Below are 16,459 nucleotides of genomic sequence, written 5' to 3' on the forward strand. Positions count from 1 at the left end.
AAGTACGCCTATATTTCTGCAAATCCCATATAAAAAGGGGCTGCAGCCATCTGGTTCGGATGGGAGTATATTTAGAACAAAACAAGAGCAGATGGGTGATAGTATTCTATACACCTATGGAGCAATTTCAGATGGAATCCTCTTCTGTTAACTGTTTTGTTTTCACGAGGTATGACCTCGTTGGGAATATCCCTAACCTAAACAGAATATATCCCGGTCTTCTTTGACTAGGCTGTATTTTATCCAGATGATCTGTAAAACCCTACCTAAGTCCTAGACCTGAGATATGAGTCTATTAGTGCACCGGCTCGCACGTTTCTAGCCTTGGCATCACTTAGAAAATTGCAATACAGCTCCTCAACCAAATCTGTTATGTCAGGCCACAACTGTCCAGAATCCTCCCATAGGGTGATCAGGCCAATAGCCAGTAGCCCTTTCCTTATGTGGGCGGACCACAGACATGCCCCTTTACTGGTGCTCCTGCTCACCTCCACTACAGCTTTTAACCCCATGGCTGCTAGGCGTTTTCCCGTCCTGCGCTGCAGATGATTGTACTACATTATTTCATGACGAGCTGGCCTTGTCATCCGCGCACGGCAGGTAAGCGCCATGACGAGGCCAGCTCGTCATTAGCCTCGAAGGGGTTAAACAGCTCTTGGCCTTTAGATTCCAGAATCCAATATAATCCAATAGAAGACTGGCTGAATCCTGGCCTGGTCCCTGATGGAAACTACACCCAGCTCCTCAAAAACCGGAACCACAGGGGTACCACATCCCAAGCCCAACAAAGATCTGAAGAACGTATTTTCAGTTAGTTAGAGCTTCTCTGTTTTTCCACAACCCCATATCTTGGCTCCATGCAAAGCAGCTGCTACCACCTTCTGTTTGGATATTCGCAGGATGATACTTAAGTGCTGGGAACCCACCTTATATCTAAACTTAAGTATCGATCATCTAGTTTGTTGCAGGATATGGTTGCCTCCAGTTTAATGTGCTATTTTGACAAATGCCAAGATAATCATAATGGGTAACCACCCCAATCTGCTATTGAATTATCATGATCTTTCTTTTTAATGCAGGGGACGAATGTATTACCCGTGCCTTTTGTTTTGGTAATATTAATCACCAAGTCCTTACTAGTACAATAATCCATGAACCTGTTCAACAGTTTATGCATGATATTTTCTGTTCTTTAAATTACTACAGTGTCGTCGGAAAATAGGAGACTAAAGACCTTGCCACCTACAATTTTAGGGACATCAAGGAGCTTTTCTAGAAGGTATTCTACAAATGAATTATAAATAGAGTGAAGAGTAGTGAGACTAATGTGCACCCTTGTCTTACTCCCCTTTTGGATCGGAAATGGAGCAGTGCAATCCCCCATGTTTCCATTGCGTACAGATGCAGTCATATCCTGATGCCAGGCTTTCATAACTTGCATAAACGTGGATGAGTCCCTCGCACATTAAAGAGCTTCCCATAAATTAGAGCGATCAACTAACTCAAAGGTTGACTTCAGATCAATAACAGTTAGGTGTAACGAAGATTTATAAATAACAGTATATTTGCAGCTGGATACGTATAAGGAGCATATCTGGTCAACTGTCCTAACTTACATCTGTACATTTCCAGAATCCAACAGTGTGATCTTTAGAGGAGTACTTTCCCCAATATTTTCCCTACTCCATCCAAAAGGGAGATTGGGCAATAATTTGATGGGTTACCTGGGCCACCTTTTTTATGAATTGCTGAACGCCAGTAAGCGGCCATACAACCACTATTTATAGCTGCATTAAAAATCTTTGTTCAGGGTCAATGACCAGTAAGTTGAATCTGTCTGATATAAATCTAAGGGTACAGCATCTGGGCCAGGCGCCTTGTTTTTTTCATGAAATGAAGAGCTGACTCAACTTCTGGTATTAAAAGTTGCAGATGAGCAATCTCACATTTACCAGCAATACTGGGCTCATGACCATGACCTGAAGAGCTCCCTGTGCCCCCCTCCTTTTCCACGCTGTACAAGTCGCTAAAATGATCTTCCCAATCCTTAGGGCCGATATGGTGGCGTATCTGATTGGTGGATCCCCTCTCGATACCATTAACTAATTTCCAAAAGTACTTGGAGATCTTACTGGCTGCTGCCTGCTTCAATTCCACCCATAGCAGGTGCTGATGAAGATTGTATTTCTTAGTTTTTAGCAGTCGCTTTTAAGCCCGCCCATGGGTCTGGAAGTACATTTCACTTTGCAAATCACTGTGTCGGTTGATAAGGGTGCTGAAGGACAGCGACAAGGATGTAGTGACAACCCGTTAGGCAAGGGGGAGCCTCACGACACTTGTGGAGGCAGCTGGCCTAGGAGTAGGTTTGGCTTGCAGGGGCCTGGCATCCCATGGGTTTTACCACCTCCTGGTGCCACATCTCTTTGCATTGCCTACCTACTTGCCAAATTACCTGATGACCTAACTCAATACATACTTATGTGCTTACCTACCTGCCTAGCAAACACTGATTCCTGTCTTCCGTTGTCATTTCGCAATGTTGCCAATGATAGTGCATCATTACCTCTGGTAACTTGCCTGTTAAGTCCCCAGTTCCAGAGGGGAAACTAGAGGATATCAAATTGCCCTGATCTGGTTGTTGACCTTTGCTGATCATCCCAAATAATACCCTATGCCACTCCCCATTGCTGATTTCAGGGAAAACCTAAAAAGAGCTAGGTTTAAGTAAGTAATTCTGGAAGTAGTAAATTGCCAGTGTTAGGTTCGAAATGATGGCACAGTGTGGAACTGCCTATTAGAGGGGAACATGGTCTTGCAGTATTTAGGTCTCTAATAAATACTGGCCTCCTCGTGAATGCAGTCTACAGCTCCTAACAAGAAGTGGAGGAGTGTGGCTCACTGGTTATAAGCGGCAGACCCTGAAGCAGAGATCTGGCCCGGGACCAGGGTTCAATTCCCGACGCGGCAGGGTCTTGGGTTAATATCCGCGGACTTGATAATTCTCTCGCCTCCGTGCCTACTCTAATCATGGGTCCCACGCTGCAACTCTGGGCAATAGCTTGCTTAATCTCCACAACTGCCCCTACAACACTGGGATGCCTGGCTTCTCCTTAGGGGTGCTCAGGAGAGGCATCTCACAGGGAGAGCCAGGAAGGGTTATACAGCGCCGGGACGCCCCGTTGCTGGGGCAGCTGTGCGCTTTACAAGTATACTACATTTTACATTTACAATCTCTGGGGTGCACCCTTACACGACACACTGAAATATAAGCGAAAGCTTTCTTAAACTTATTCATAGGAAGATTAACATTTTCTAATACTGGTGTGGTTGGGGGGGGGGGGGGGGGGGACTATCAGAATCTGGCTTCCCGAATTATTACTGTTTTTTTGTCGAAGTGCACTGCTCAATTCATTCCTCAGATTTACCAGATGGTCACAGCTTTTCGCACTCAAAAACTGTGAAATTGATAGCTTCCTTTCTGACCTTTTCTTTTGAAGTTGAAGGCAGTGACTTTTTTCGCATACTGAATATGACAGAATTATCTCTTCCTAAATCCTCTGTTCATCCTCTTGGGTGTGTGCAAACCGCGTCAGCTCGGACATTATTGGGCCTCGGTCGTTGCAGGCTCACCAGCCCGCTTCAGGGTAGAGATAGAACTTCGCAGGATGTTTGGGTTTAACTTTTTTTTGCTATTTTTTCAAGATTCATCTTTGATTGCAAACAGATTACTAGCATAGCAACTGCTTCGTGTATCAAGAAAAATCTGTACGTTTTTGCTTTGATGTAGCAGAAACTTCACTTCTCTCTTATACCTAATGTAGAGGTCAAACACGAAAACAAAGGTCACGCATTTCTGGAAACAGCCTTCTTCTATGTTCTTAATTACTCAATAGCTAATATAATTATAGTTCTAAAACATGCTATGTCTTTCAGTTGAAGATTATTTCAGAAATGCCGTTTCCGGCAAATTTGCGATTTTAGATAACATACCGGCTCTCACAGTGTGGTGTTCTGCACAGTGCTCGGCTTGTTTGCGTCTTTTTCTTTGACTGTCATTAGTGGGGCGGGGAGGCGCTTTGAAGTATTTAAGCCTAATAGATTAGAGGGAAGGCGCCCAGATTCCACTCTCTTCATTTAGAGAGCTAAAACACTCTCTCTGCTGCTGTTTTCTCCAGATAGGGTGTTTAAACCGCATGCAGTAAGTATATCAAAGGGTTCTCTTACATTATCTCTCTTTTTTATTGATGATTTCCCCCACAAAAGCAAAGCAATACCGGTTCATTTTTCTTTTTTTTACACTTAACTCTGTCCAACTTCTTCAGATTGATACTGTAGCCGATTTAGGCCGCGCTGTACCCAGCAGGCCGAGCTGTACCCATTATATTTAAGTGCGTCACAGTTAAAATTTCATGCAAAAACAATAGCATGGCGTTGACCTTGCGCTCTTCGGAAATGAAGTTGCATCTAAGCCTCGACATCAAAAGGAATAAATAATTGTTTTCCTTTTTTTTTTTTTTTGCTGTTATGCTATGGCTCATCTGAGCGGTTAGTGGTAAGCAAGCTGTCTTTGATTTGGCTCCGGCGCCCCAGTGCTCGGCCCCTCTATTTGTGTCAGCGTGTTCCTGTTCCCACACCAGGAAAAAAAGAATCCCTTGATTAAATTCATATTTGTTTTAATCTTTCCTCCCGTCTGATCTCCGGCTCAAAGATTCTGAGGGAAAAAAGAGGCGCACCCTGCTGGGAAGAGTGCCGATGCCGGGCTTGGATGTGTTTGTTCTGCTATAACCTGATAATACGCACGTAACCCGAATGCTCGTCTCCAGCCGTTTACTTAAGACAAAGCTGTTTTGATGTTTCGCAGAGAGTTAGAAGTGGCAATGGTATTTGCGGAATTGGAAAAGAACCCCGTTAAAAAATAAATATTTATGCGGCTGGAGTTGACCGCGACTTTACCATGCACAGTGAGCCTGGCCCAGACGTTCCTTCTGATTTGCTTATAAAATGAAGTATTTTACTTAATAATTCACAGAGTTGATTGAGGGTGTGAAGGAGCGTGCCAGGAATTTATGTTTACAATAATGTCAAGTTAGAAATTCTTATATTGTGTCTCATTAGACTTTCACTTCTGAGATTTAAATGTGATGTGGTTCTTATGGAAAGAAAACCATGGATTTTTAATTTCAAGCAGTGTTCAGCATAGCCTGCTGGGAGGTGGTGAAAGTATTTGTATGTGCACAGGTGACCTAAAAAAGGAGGTAACTGGACATCAATTAGGGGGAGGGGGGCGGCACTCTCCCAAGTTCATACCATGAAGCATCTTTTCTGGATATAATAGTGCGTGTAATAGACTGTAAGGAGTCTTTGGATAGTTTTTTTCTTGATAAGATGGTTTCAGGAAGCTGGGTTCCAGATTCTGGTTTTCATAAAAAACAACAAAACTTCCAAAAGAAACTAGATACAAGACATTGCAGGAGTATCGTACTAGACTTCAGGCATACTACTCTTTGAAGGCTCACTCTGTAGGCTAGGAGTACTTGCAACTAACAGAATGTAAAAGCTTGGGCCTCTAAATCCAGAATAGCCATTTAAGGTTTTGGAAAGCTAACGTTTTGTAAGAGCTGGGTCATTTTATAGTTGGAGGGAGATGTATTAACTGGCAGGAGGTCCAAGACAGGTGTGGAGACCTGTGCAAGCTTTTCTTTTTCGGGTATCTTCAGATTATACATCTATTGAACAAGTGCTGTCTTCCATCTAGCACAAGCGCCACACCTGCTTTGGTCCCTCTATTTCGAACAAAGTTAAGAGGGGAGGGAAATTGGTATAGACTTTTATGCAGCCAAGCAGAGTCCCTTTTAGTTAACAACTTTTTAGAAAGGCTCACTCAGGCAACACAATGTGCTTTCTCAGAGCCCGAGTGGCACGCTATCTCGCAATAGGCAGCAAGGCATTGAGAGCGGCAAATTTGAAAAGAATGTCATTTTGATCACACTGGATGGCATATTATACCCCCAAAGCGCTCCTTAAGATGCATCCAGAAGTTGAGGATAGATGTTTTCGATCTCAGCAATTAGGAGAGGGAGGCTGGCTCCATATATATATATTTTTTTTTTTTGAGGGATTTTTAAGTCCTCCTCAAGCAAATTTCCTTGAGGTATGGAGGAGTCGAAAGCTCCAGTATCCATTCAGAGCTTTGGAGTGAGAGGCCCGGATTTGCCCTGAATGGAGTGCTTTTTTAACCTTGTCCTTTTGGGGCCTTCTTTTGTCCAAACCGAAAGGCACACGATTTTTGGCTGGAGGGAGCTAGTAATTTTGGTTACTAGGGTCAAGAATTAACTTGAGATCATTGTTTCCTGTGCCTTAATCATTGGACCCCCTAGTATTTCTCTGATTGTACCTTTTCCACAGACTCCAGAATTTTGTTTTTCTTAGTGCTTTTCCTTTTGCTTCTCTAGATTATACACCCTTAATATAAAGTTTAACCAATCTGTGTGCTTTGGTGGTGATAGTTTAACCCAGTTAATACAGATCTCTCTTCTAGCCAGCAGGATCAAAATAAAAAGAATACTTTCTTGGTCTTTGGATAATGGCAGATATTTCATTGCATTGCATCCCAAAAATACCCATTTCTGTGCTTACCTTTATATGCTGGTCTACCACGTTAGAGAGAGTCTTACCAATCTGGTCCCAGTAGTCGTTTAGCATTATGCAGCCCTGGAACCTGTGTAGATCATCAGCTCTTTCTTCTCCACATTGGGACACTTTTTTGGTTCATTGCTGGTCATTTTAGATAGTCTTTTTGGGGACCAGTATGATCTGTGGATCGTGAAGAGGTGGTTTTTCTTCAAGGGGGCGGATTTTACTACTCGGCCCATGATAGCGTAAGAGGTAAGCCAAAAGTTTGGGTGGTCCAGGCCGGGCATGTCTTTCTCCCAGATGTCTTGTGGAGTTTTGTACTCTAGCTCGCCTGCTCTTATAAGAGCCCAGTACCAATAAGAAACCTCCTTTCTGGAAATCTCCGGATTCAAGAGTTTTTGTTCAATGATCTTGTCTCCTTGTAGTTTTTCTTTTAGAGTTTTTACCCAACTGTTTAGTTGATAGAATTTTAATCTAGATATTGACCCCTGTGTTTCTTCATATAGGGTTTCCCATTTCACAATCCGGTTATTATCAATCAGCTGTCCCCAGTAGTCTATATTGTGTTTCCTTAGCGGAATCGATGATGTGTCTTTTAGACATTCTGGGGTGCCTGGTGATTCCCAAATTGGCGCATGTTTGCTGTGATATGGTATTTTTAGGGTTCTCCTTATTTCAAGCCAGGATCTTGCTGCAGCTTTTACCGTCTTTAGTTTATTCTTTTTGAAAAATTTCGGGTGACCAAATTTGTACAAGTAGTGGTCTTCTTCAGGGCCTATGAGTGCTTTTAGGTATGAGGGCCAGTTACCCCATTTGGTCAGTAGTATCCTAATGTTCTTGAACTGGAAGGATCTACAATATTCCAGTATGTCTGGACTGGCGATTCCCCCTTGTGCTTTGTTTCTCCTTAGTTTTTTCCACCTGATTCTGACCCCTTTGGTGGCCCAGATAAAGCTTGATAGTTCCCCCTGGTGTTTTTTAATTTGTTCCGTACTAAAACTCAGTGGAATGGAGTTAAATAGATATGTGCATTTCGGAATAATGGTCATTTTAATTCAGTTAGATTTTCCTAGGAAGGTTAGTTGTAGACCTGACTAGGCCTTAAGTAGTTACCTTATTTCTTTATGCATCCTTGAGAAGTTCAGGTTGGTTACTTCATCTAGATCCTTTTTATATTCTATTCCTAGATATTTGATTTTGTCTTTGATAAGAGGGTTTCCTGAGGCTGTGTTCCACTCAAGAATTTCTGTTTTAGCTTGGTTGACCAGGTAGCCTGACACTGCTCCAAACTGGGCTATGGTTTCCTCTATTTTGGGGAGGGAAGTGGTTAGATTTCTGGTAAATATCATCAAATCGTCCACATATAATGCAACTTTTTTCTCCCATCCTTTGTGTTTGAAAGTTTTGATCCCTTCTTCCCCCCTTAATAGAACAGCCAATGGTTCAATGTAAAAATTAAATAAAAGGGGGGACAGAGGGCATCTTTGTCTTGTGCCTCTTTTTATGAGTACGTTGTCGGTAAGAGCGTCATTTACTAGTGTTTTTGCAGTAGGACTTGCATAGATGTTGAATATAGCGTTTTCGAATTTGTCTTCTAGATTAAATTTAGTTAGGAGTGCATTCAGAAAGTGCCAGCTGACTCGATAGAATGCGTTTGCCACGTCAAAGGTTATTACAGATAGAGGGACAATATAATGAGTTGCAATGTCTATGGCAGTGATGCGCTCGTGGGATAGTTCATGTATTTGCCTGCCTTTGATGAAACCTTTTTGGTCTGGGTGGATTAGGGACCCTGACACTGCCCCTAGTCTTTTTGCCAGAATCTGCGTGTATATTTAGTTGGGTCTTTCCCTGGTTTTAAGATAATGGTGATGATTGCATCACTCCAGGAGTTTGGGAGTTTTCGATTTTCTAGGAATATACAATTTAAAAGTTCTGTAAGAGGTGTTAGCAGTGCTTCTTGGAGTTGTAGATACAATTTGTTTGGTAGGGAGTCCGGGCCAGCGGCTTTCCCTCTTTTTAGTGTCTTAATTGCGGCTCTGACTTTCTTTTTGAGATCTCTTGATTGAGAGTAAGCTTCTGTTCCTGAGATGCTGCAGGAGTCGTAATTCCATGTAGGAAGTTCTGTATTTGGTCTCCAGAGCTAGTTAGGTCTTCCGTGTAAAGACCATCAAAAAAGCGTTTAAATTCCTGCCTAATTACACTGCTTTCTGAGGTGTATCCTGGATGGCCTTCTCTTTGTATCTTTGTGATCCTATTTTTTAGTTCTTTCGGTTTTTGCTTTCCAGGTCAGGATCCTCCCACAACCTTCTCCGTATTCATAATGTGCGAGTTTACTGGCTTCCCATTTAGCTCTAACTCTTGTTTCCAGGAAATCATTCAGCTCTGTTTTCTTGTTTCTTATGTTATCTTCTATTTCAGAAATTGACTTGCTGGATTTGGCAGATTAAAGGTCCGCATCTAGAGATAACAGATCTTTTTCAATCTGTTCAATAAAGTGTTGCTTTTCTTTGTTCCTGTATGATGCCAAACTGAGGATTTTCCCTCTTATAACCGCGTTATAGGCATTCCAGGCAATTTGTTTTGTAGTTCCAGCATTATTTAGTTAAAAAAACAGTTTTGTTTCATCTGCCAGTTTTTTGTCACAGGCCTGGGCTAGGAAGATACTCCTGTCCACGGTCCACCTCTGGGGAAGAGGTGAGGTTTTTAGCATCAGGCTGAGTTGTACCGCTGAGTGGTCCGAGATATGGGCTGGGGTATGTAGGAGAGTAGGGTCTGCAATCCTATGATCACCCAGATTTTTTGCTTTTGTTTCACTGGTTTACGACTTTCTCTGGCTGTGGGCCTGCTAATCAGACCCACAGCCTGGCTGTTCTCTTTCTAAATTACGACATGTACCCTAGGTGCATTTACCAATTGGTACTGGGCCACCTTATCAGACCCTGTAACTCAGGGCATAGGTGTACCCAGGGCCGCCAGGAGCTGCAGCATGTATTATGCCACCCCTGGCTGGCCGCCTATATTTGACACAACTGGCTGCATGACAGCTGGGGCGAAGTCGTGTAATCACACTTCGCTTTAGATATAGTAGCCCTATATCTAACCATACAATGGACACTCGAGTTCCTATCAGTCACTCCTATGGCAGGCCTTGACAATCCTGAAGGCAGAGTGCATGGGCTCGTGTGGACTAGGCTCTGGCCCGAGCCGAGCCCGGTTGCAGCTTGCGGAACCAAGACCCAATGGCTGTTCCATGATAACGCGTACCCCATCGGTAACTTCGGTGTCGCGTTATCAAGGCATGTCGAGTAAGGTGTCATACGAATCGGGATGCTGCCCCCTCACCAACCCTGGCGATGAGGTTAGCATTCCGCCCTTTTAGAGGGACACGACATGTACGTAACTGTGAACCCCGGTTAAAGTTAACTAAAGCCTCAGCTCCACAAAATGGATGCTGCCACCACAGACACGAGTCTGACCTCCTGCTGCTGGGAGTCCTTCCAGTGAGGGGCGCTTGGACAAAGGGTTTCCTGTCGAGGGCGGTGTTCGCACCGTCCCAGACAGGGTTTGTGTATTCTGGGTAGGTAGGGCTTTTGCGAGAAGGTGACTGCGGAGTGGCACCCCGGTGCTCACTACGCATCTGCCGGTCAGAACCAGTTCCAGGGGCGCCAGCCCTGGCCTGGGGAAAGTCCGGCAGGGGAGAGGGGTGTAACTACCCCCCTTCCTGGTCCCACCCTTAGGGCAGGACCTAGTCATGTACCCACCCCTTTCTTTAGGATAAAGGCCGGAGCGGGGACCCTTCCAAATTAGATCATCTTTGAATCAAGAACTACTTTCTACGAAAGGACACTCAAGACTCTTCTCAAGATTTCTCCCTTGTGACTAAGGAGTAGTCACCCTGCATCAGCGGGCACCATCTAAGAACTCTGCGGTTTGCTGCAAGTCCTTCCTCAAGGATCCGACGGCCCAGCTCGACGAGAACCGGCTTCCCTGGCACCTCTGACCTCTACCCACGTCACCAGCTCAGCTGTGATCTGTGGGTGCGACGAGACCTCGAGGGACCGGCCATCATCAGAACCTGCACGCTCTTAAACCAGCACGACCATCGAAGCGATTCCCTGGTGAGTGCTCTGGGGTCCGAGAAGCCCCGACCCTGAGCCGCTCCAGCACCGAAGTGCAGTCTCCCAGCATTTCCACGATCTGCGTGGGGCCCTTCTGCTCGCTGCTCAGCACGTTGTCTGGTCACTAGCCGCTGGCTTGTGCCCTTCCGTGACGACATCCGACAATCAACACTGCTGGTCTGGTTGCTCCAGACTGGCCCTTGCTTCCATCTCTGCGAGAAGCACCCCGGACCCTCCTGGTCCACTCAAGACGCCATCTTAGGCCCACCACGTGGCCCTGAGATCTGCCAAGGCTTGTTGCCCCATCCTGGGCCCAGCGACGCCGACAGCATCATCCTTCGTGGGACAGCTCGCACCTCCGCCGTGGTCGCCGACAACGCCTCCTGGTCCGTGAGACTGCAGAGCCTAACGTCGCCCACTCACCTGGTCGAGGTGACGGCCAACCGGTGCCATCCTGGTACCCTCTGACTACTGGCTAGTAGTACGAACTTGGTCCCCTCTGCTTTCAGGTATCAACAATCTCTGATCCAGGCTTGGATCTCTACGAACTATTCATCACTGGTCGCCGGCCAGCAACTCCTTTTCTTCCGGCTCCTGGCTCGTCAGCGAAGACCCCGACGCCTGTAAGACTTGTGCAGCCGCAGCCCTCGTGGCTAGGTAACTCGGCATTTCGGTGCCTGCATAGCCTCTTTACTCTAGGGTCCCGAGTCCCTCGCTTCCGACTTGCCTTATCGGGTCCGCCCGAGACCTTAAACTTTCCGTGTCCTCGGACACTTGTTTTAATTGTGCACTTGAAGTATTTTCCTAAGAGATTTGGTTTGTGCTTAGTACCCTGTCCTCATAAAGAGTCCAGGGCTGTTGTGAATCTTAATAAATATCCTGTTTATTTTCATAACACTTGTGTGGTGTCCTTTCACTGGGTGTTCAAGGGGTACATGTGTGGTAAACAGCTGGCTTAACGCGCCCTCTCGAGTCTTCAGCCTTAGACTGCTCGTATCCACGCTACTAGGATAGCTGGTCTATAGGTTGACTTACAACCAAACACCATAAGGGACGTTGGAACGATACATAGCGGTCGCTAGAATAGCGAACGTTGCATATCGGGCCAACTTCTCACATTGGTGAGCAGCGGTTGGGATTTGAGCTTGCTGTTGTTTTACCACACGTATCCTAAGAATATCTTGTTGAAAGATCACATAAGTACTGTTAGTACATATAACTAAAGCTTAGAATACTCTGAGTTCTACTGAACCAGCTGTTGCAGCTCCTCAAGGCTTAGCACACCTTGGCTGCAACTCTTAGCAAGGGAACAGTAGGTAAACACATAGTGTAGGTAGGTGCATCACTTACACCACACTAGAAACAGTATGTCGGACAAAGGAGGAAACTCTGAGTCTCCCCTTGTGTCAGTTGACCCTCCACAGGTCATCCCTTCAAGATATACTGTGCTGAGCTTCAAGGAGTTAAGACAAGTGTGTCACTCCAGGAAGATCAAGCAGGGGTCTAACCCCACCACGTCCTTTCTGATTGGTCTCTTGGAGACTTATGATGCCAGAAAAGCTGAGACCCGTCTTAGCTCTTCTAATCCAGAAGGAGACATGCCTCCCCTCGAGGGAACCAGAGACGATCCTGACCTCATCCACCTCGCAACTGAGAACGAAGATGTGGAGGATGATGAGGATGAGGATCCCTCTGGGGATGAGGCAGATAAGGGACAGGTAGAAGTCGTCAGACTAAGCAGGTCCAACTTAAGCAAACATGATAGCGGTACTGGGGGACCCCTGGGGCCACTATCAGGTCAGCTTAACATTGGGAATGGACGAGCCCGATCTCTGTCAAGAGACTCTGGCAGATCCCTTCAAACCAATGGCTCTCGCAACTCTTCTCAGAGAGGGATGACGTCCCCTCAGCGGAGAGTGTACGAAGCTAAGGAAAGTGCAGCTAATCTGAGGATCGAAAGGGAAGAACTTGCCCTGGCCAAAGAAAGGCTTGCCTTTGCGAGAGAGCAACAGTTAAGTGGGGTAGTCCCCACTGGTGGCAGCAATGTACCTAGCAATAGGGAAAAGAGTTTCGATACGAAACACCTTGGTAAGATAGTGCCCCCCTTTAAACAAGGGGACGACATCCACAAATGGATTACTGCTTTGGAGAGGGCCTGCACTGTGCAAGGTGTTCCCCAGAATCAGTGGGCAGCTGTCTTGTGGCTCTCCTTTGAAGGTAAAGGAAGAGACAAGCTCCTCACCACAAGGGTGGAGGATGCGAACGATTACCAAGTCTTGAAAAATACACTCGTTGAAGGGTTCGGCCTAACCACTGAGCAGTACAGGGTGCTGTTCAGGGATACCCAGAAAACGCAGTCTCAAGATTGGTCTGACTTTGTCGATTGTGCCACTAAGGCTTTTGAGGGCTGGTTGCTGGGCAGCAAGGTTACTGATTACAAAGGATTGTATAATTTGATGATGAGAGAACAAATTTTAAACAGTTGTCAGAACCAGTTGTTGCATCAGCATCTTGTCGACTCGGATCTGACCTCTCCCCAAGAATTGGGAAAGAAGGCAGACAGATGGGTTCGCACGAGAGTTAAACAGAACCAGGGCCAGAATCAAGGTGGTCAGAAGAAAGCAGACCAGAAGGGTAAAGATTCTAAGGGGGAACAAAATGACCAGAAGTCTTCGACAGGTCCCCAACAACCCAAAGAGGGAGGGGGTCAGGCTCCCCAAAAGAAGAAAGAAGGCCAATCCAAAAGATGGTGCCAGTACTGTAAAAGTAAATCTCACTGGTTTAGTGAGTGCACCAAGAAAGGAGGAGGGCAGACTCCTGCCACTGCAGCCCCTAAGGCACCTGTGCCCCCTAGTACAGTCAGCAGTGGTAGTGCGCCTCCCAAGGGTTTAGTAGGGTTAACCCTGGGTTCTGAGGGGCGTGACAACTTAGTTGGCACACTCACTCAGGCTGTCCTTGTCAGTACAGGGGACGCGGACGTGTCCCCTGACATAAGTCCCAATACCTTGGGCAAATACAGACAGACGCCTTTCATAAATGGAAAGATGGCTCAGGCCTATAGGGACACTTGTGCCAGCGTCACCATGGTGACGCCTAACTTTGTGGACCCTGGACAGATCATGCCAGGTACAGAATTCCTGGTGACCAATGCAAGCAATGTCACTACCAATCACAGTATGGCAATTGTAGCTTTCTCCTGGGGAGGGGTAACTGGCCAAAAGAAGGTTGTAGTTAGTCCAGACCTCCCAGTGGATTGTTTGTTGGGCAATGATTTGGAGTCATCACAATGGTCAGAAGTGGAGCACCGGACTCACATGGAAATGTTAGGTTTGCCAGCACATGTGTTCGCTGTGACCAGGTCACAGGTCAGGAAATGCCCCACTGAACAGGTGCTGGATCCTGGAACAACGGACCAGACACCTCCCAAGAAAAAGAGCGGTAGGGTTAAGGCTGCGCCTTCCCCCTTGCCCCAGGTCGTGGATCAAGTCTCAGAGGAGGCTGACCTACAGGAATTGAGGGAAACTGAGCCGAGAGAGTTCGAACTTGATCAAGTTGAATTCTTGGGTTCAGGGGGACCCTCAAGGGAAGACCTGGGGAAGGATCAGTTAGACTGCCCTTCTCTTGAACCCCTCAGACAGCAGGCTGCTGCTGAGGCTGCTGGGAACGCCACAGGTACCCACAAGGTATACTGGGAAGATGGACTCCTGTACACTGAGTCAAGAGACCCCAAGCCTGGCATGACCAGGAGGCTGGTTGTACCCTTGTCTCAGCGTGGTTTCCTACTTACCTTGGCCCACGAGATTCCCTTAGCAGGTCACTTAGGCCAGACGAAAACGTGGGACAGGCTTGTCTCACACTTTCACTGGCCTCATATGAACGAAGATACCAAGGAGTTCTGCCGCTCCTGTGTCACTTGCCAAGCCAGTGGCAAGTCAGGTGGCACGACAAAGGCCCCCCTTATACCAATGCCTGTGGTGGGGGTGCCCTTTGAACGGGTGGGGATCGACATCGTCGGTCCCATGGAACCACCGACAGCATCAGGGCACAAGTTTATACTGGTGGTAGTGGATCATGCCACCAGGTATCCTGAAGCTATTCCCCTTAGGACCACTACAGCACCTGTTGTGGCAAGAGCCCTAGTTGGAGTATTCTCCAGAGTGGGCTTCCCTAAGGAGGTCGTCTCCGACAGAGGTGCAAACTTTATGTCGAGCTACTTAACTGCTATGTGGAAGGAATGTGGTGTCAACTACAAGTTCACTACACCCTATCATCCACAATGCAATGGGCTTGTTGAGAGATTCAACAGGACCCTTAAAGGGATGATTCATGGACTACCTGAAAAGCTTCGGCGTAGATGGGACGTCCTGATCCCCTGCCTCTTGTTCGCCTACAGAGAAGTCCCACAGAAGGGGGTTGGCTACAGCCCTTTTGAACTTTTGTACGGGCATCCTGTAAGAGGACCCCTGTGTTTGGTGAAGGAAGGATGGGAGAGACCTCTCAAAAAGCCTGCAGCCAACATAGTGGACTATGTGCTTGGCCTCCGCTCGCGGATGGCTGAATACATGGAGAAGGCATCTGAAAACCTTAAGGCCAGCCAAGAACTCCAGAAAGCTTGGCATGACCAAAAGGCTGTCTTGACTGTTTACCAGCCCGGACAGAAGGTGTGGGTGTTGGAGCCAGTGGCCCCAGCAGCACTCAAGGACAAATGGTCCGGGCCCTACACCATCCTGGAGAAAAAGGGAGAGGTCACCTACCTGGTCGACCTGGGAACTCCCCGGAGCCCCCACAGGGTGCTTCATGTCAACAGGCTCAAGGCATATGTCGACAGGAAGGACATGAGTTTGCTCATGGCCCTAGATGAGGGACAGGAGGAGGAGAGTGACCCTCTCCCCGACCTGCTCACTCAGAATCCTGACGATGGATCGGTAGATGGTGTTGTCTTTTGTGGCAGCCTCTCCGAACATCAACAGAGAGACTGTAAACAGGTTCTTCAGTCTTTCAGACATATGTTTTCTCTAACACCCAGCCAGACCGATTGGTGTACCCATGAGGTTGACACTGGTGACAGCTTGCCCGTTAAGAGTAAAATCTACCGGCAGCCTGATCACGTTAGAGACTGCATCAAGGGCGAAGTGCAGAAAATGTTGGAGCTGGGAGTCATTGAACCCTCGGACAGCCCTTGGGCTAGTCCCGTGGTTCTAGTGCCGAAACCTCACACCCAGGGTGGTAAGAGAGAGATGAGGTTTTGCGTAGACTACAGGGGTCTCAATGCAGTCACTAAGACTGACGCCCACCCAATACCAAGGGCAGACGAGCTTATCGATAGATTGGCTTCGGCCAACTACTTAAGTACGTTTGACCTGACAGCTGGGTATTGGCAAATCAGGTTAGCTGAGGACGCCAAGCCTAAAACCGCATTTTCAACCCCTGGTGGGCATTATCAGTTCGTGGTGATGCCCTTTGGTCTGAAAAATGCACCTGCCACCTTCCAAAGGTTGGTGAATCAAGTCCTTACTGGGCTGGATGACTTCTGTGCGGCGTATCTTGACGATATTGCTGTCTTTAGCTCCACCTGGGAGGATCACCTGGTCCACCTGCGGAAAGCGTTAGAGGCTCTGCAAGCAGCAGGCCTCACTATCAAGGCCACCAAGTGCCAGATAGGGCAGACACAGGTTGTATACCTGGGCCACCTTGTAGGTGGAGGC

Source organism: Lissotriton vulgaris, chromosome 12 (genome assembly GCF_964263255.1).
Source record: "Lissotriton vulgaris chromosome 12, aLisVul1.2, whole genome shotgun sequence".
NCBI classification, from domain to species: Eukaryota; Metazoa; Chordata; class Amphibia; order Caudata; family Salamandridae; genus Lissotriton; species Lissotriton vulgaris.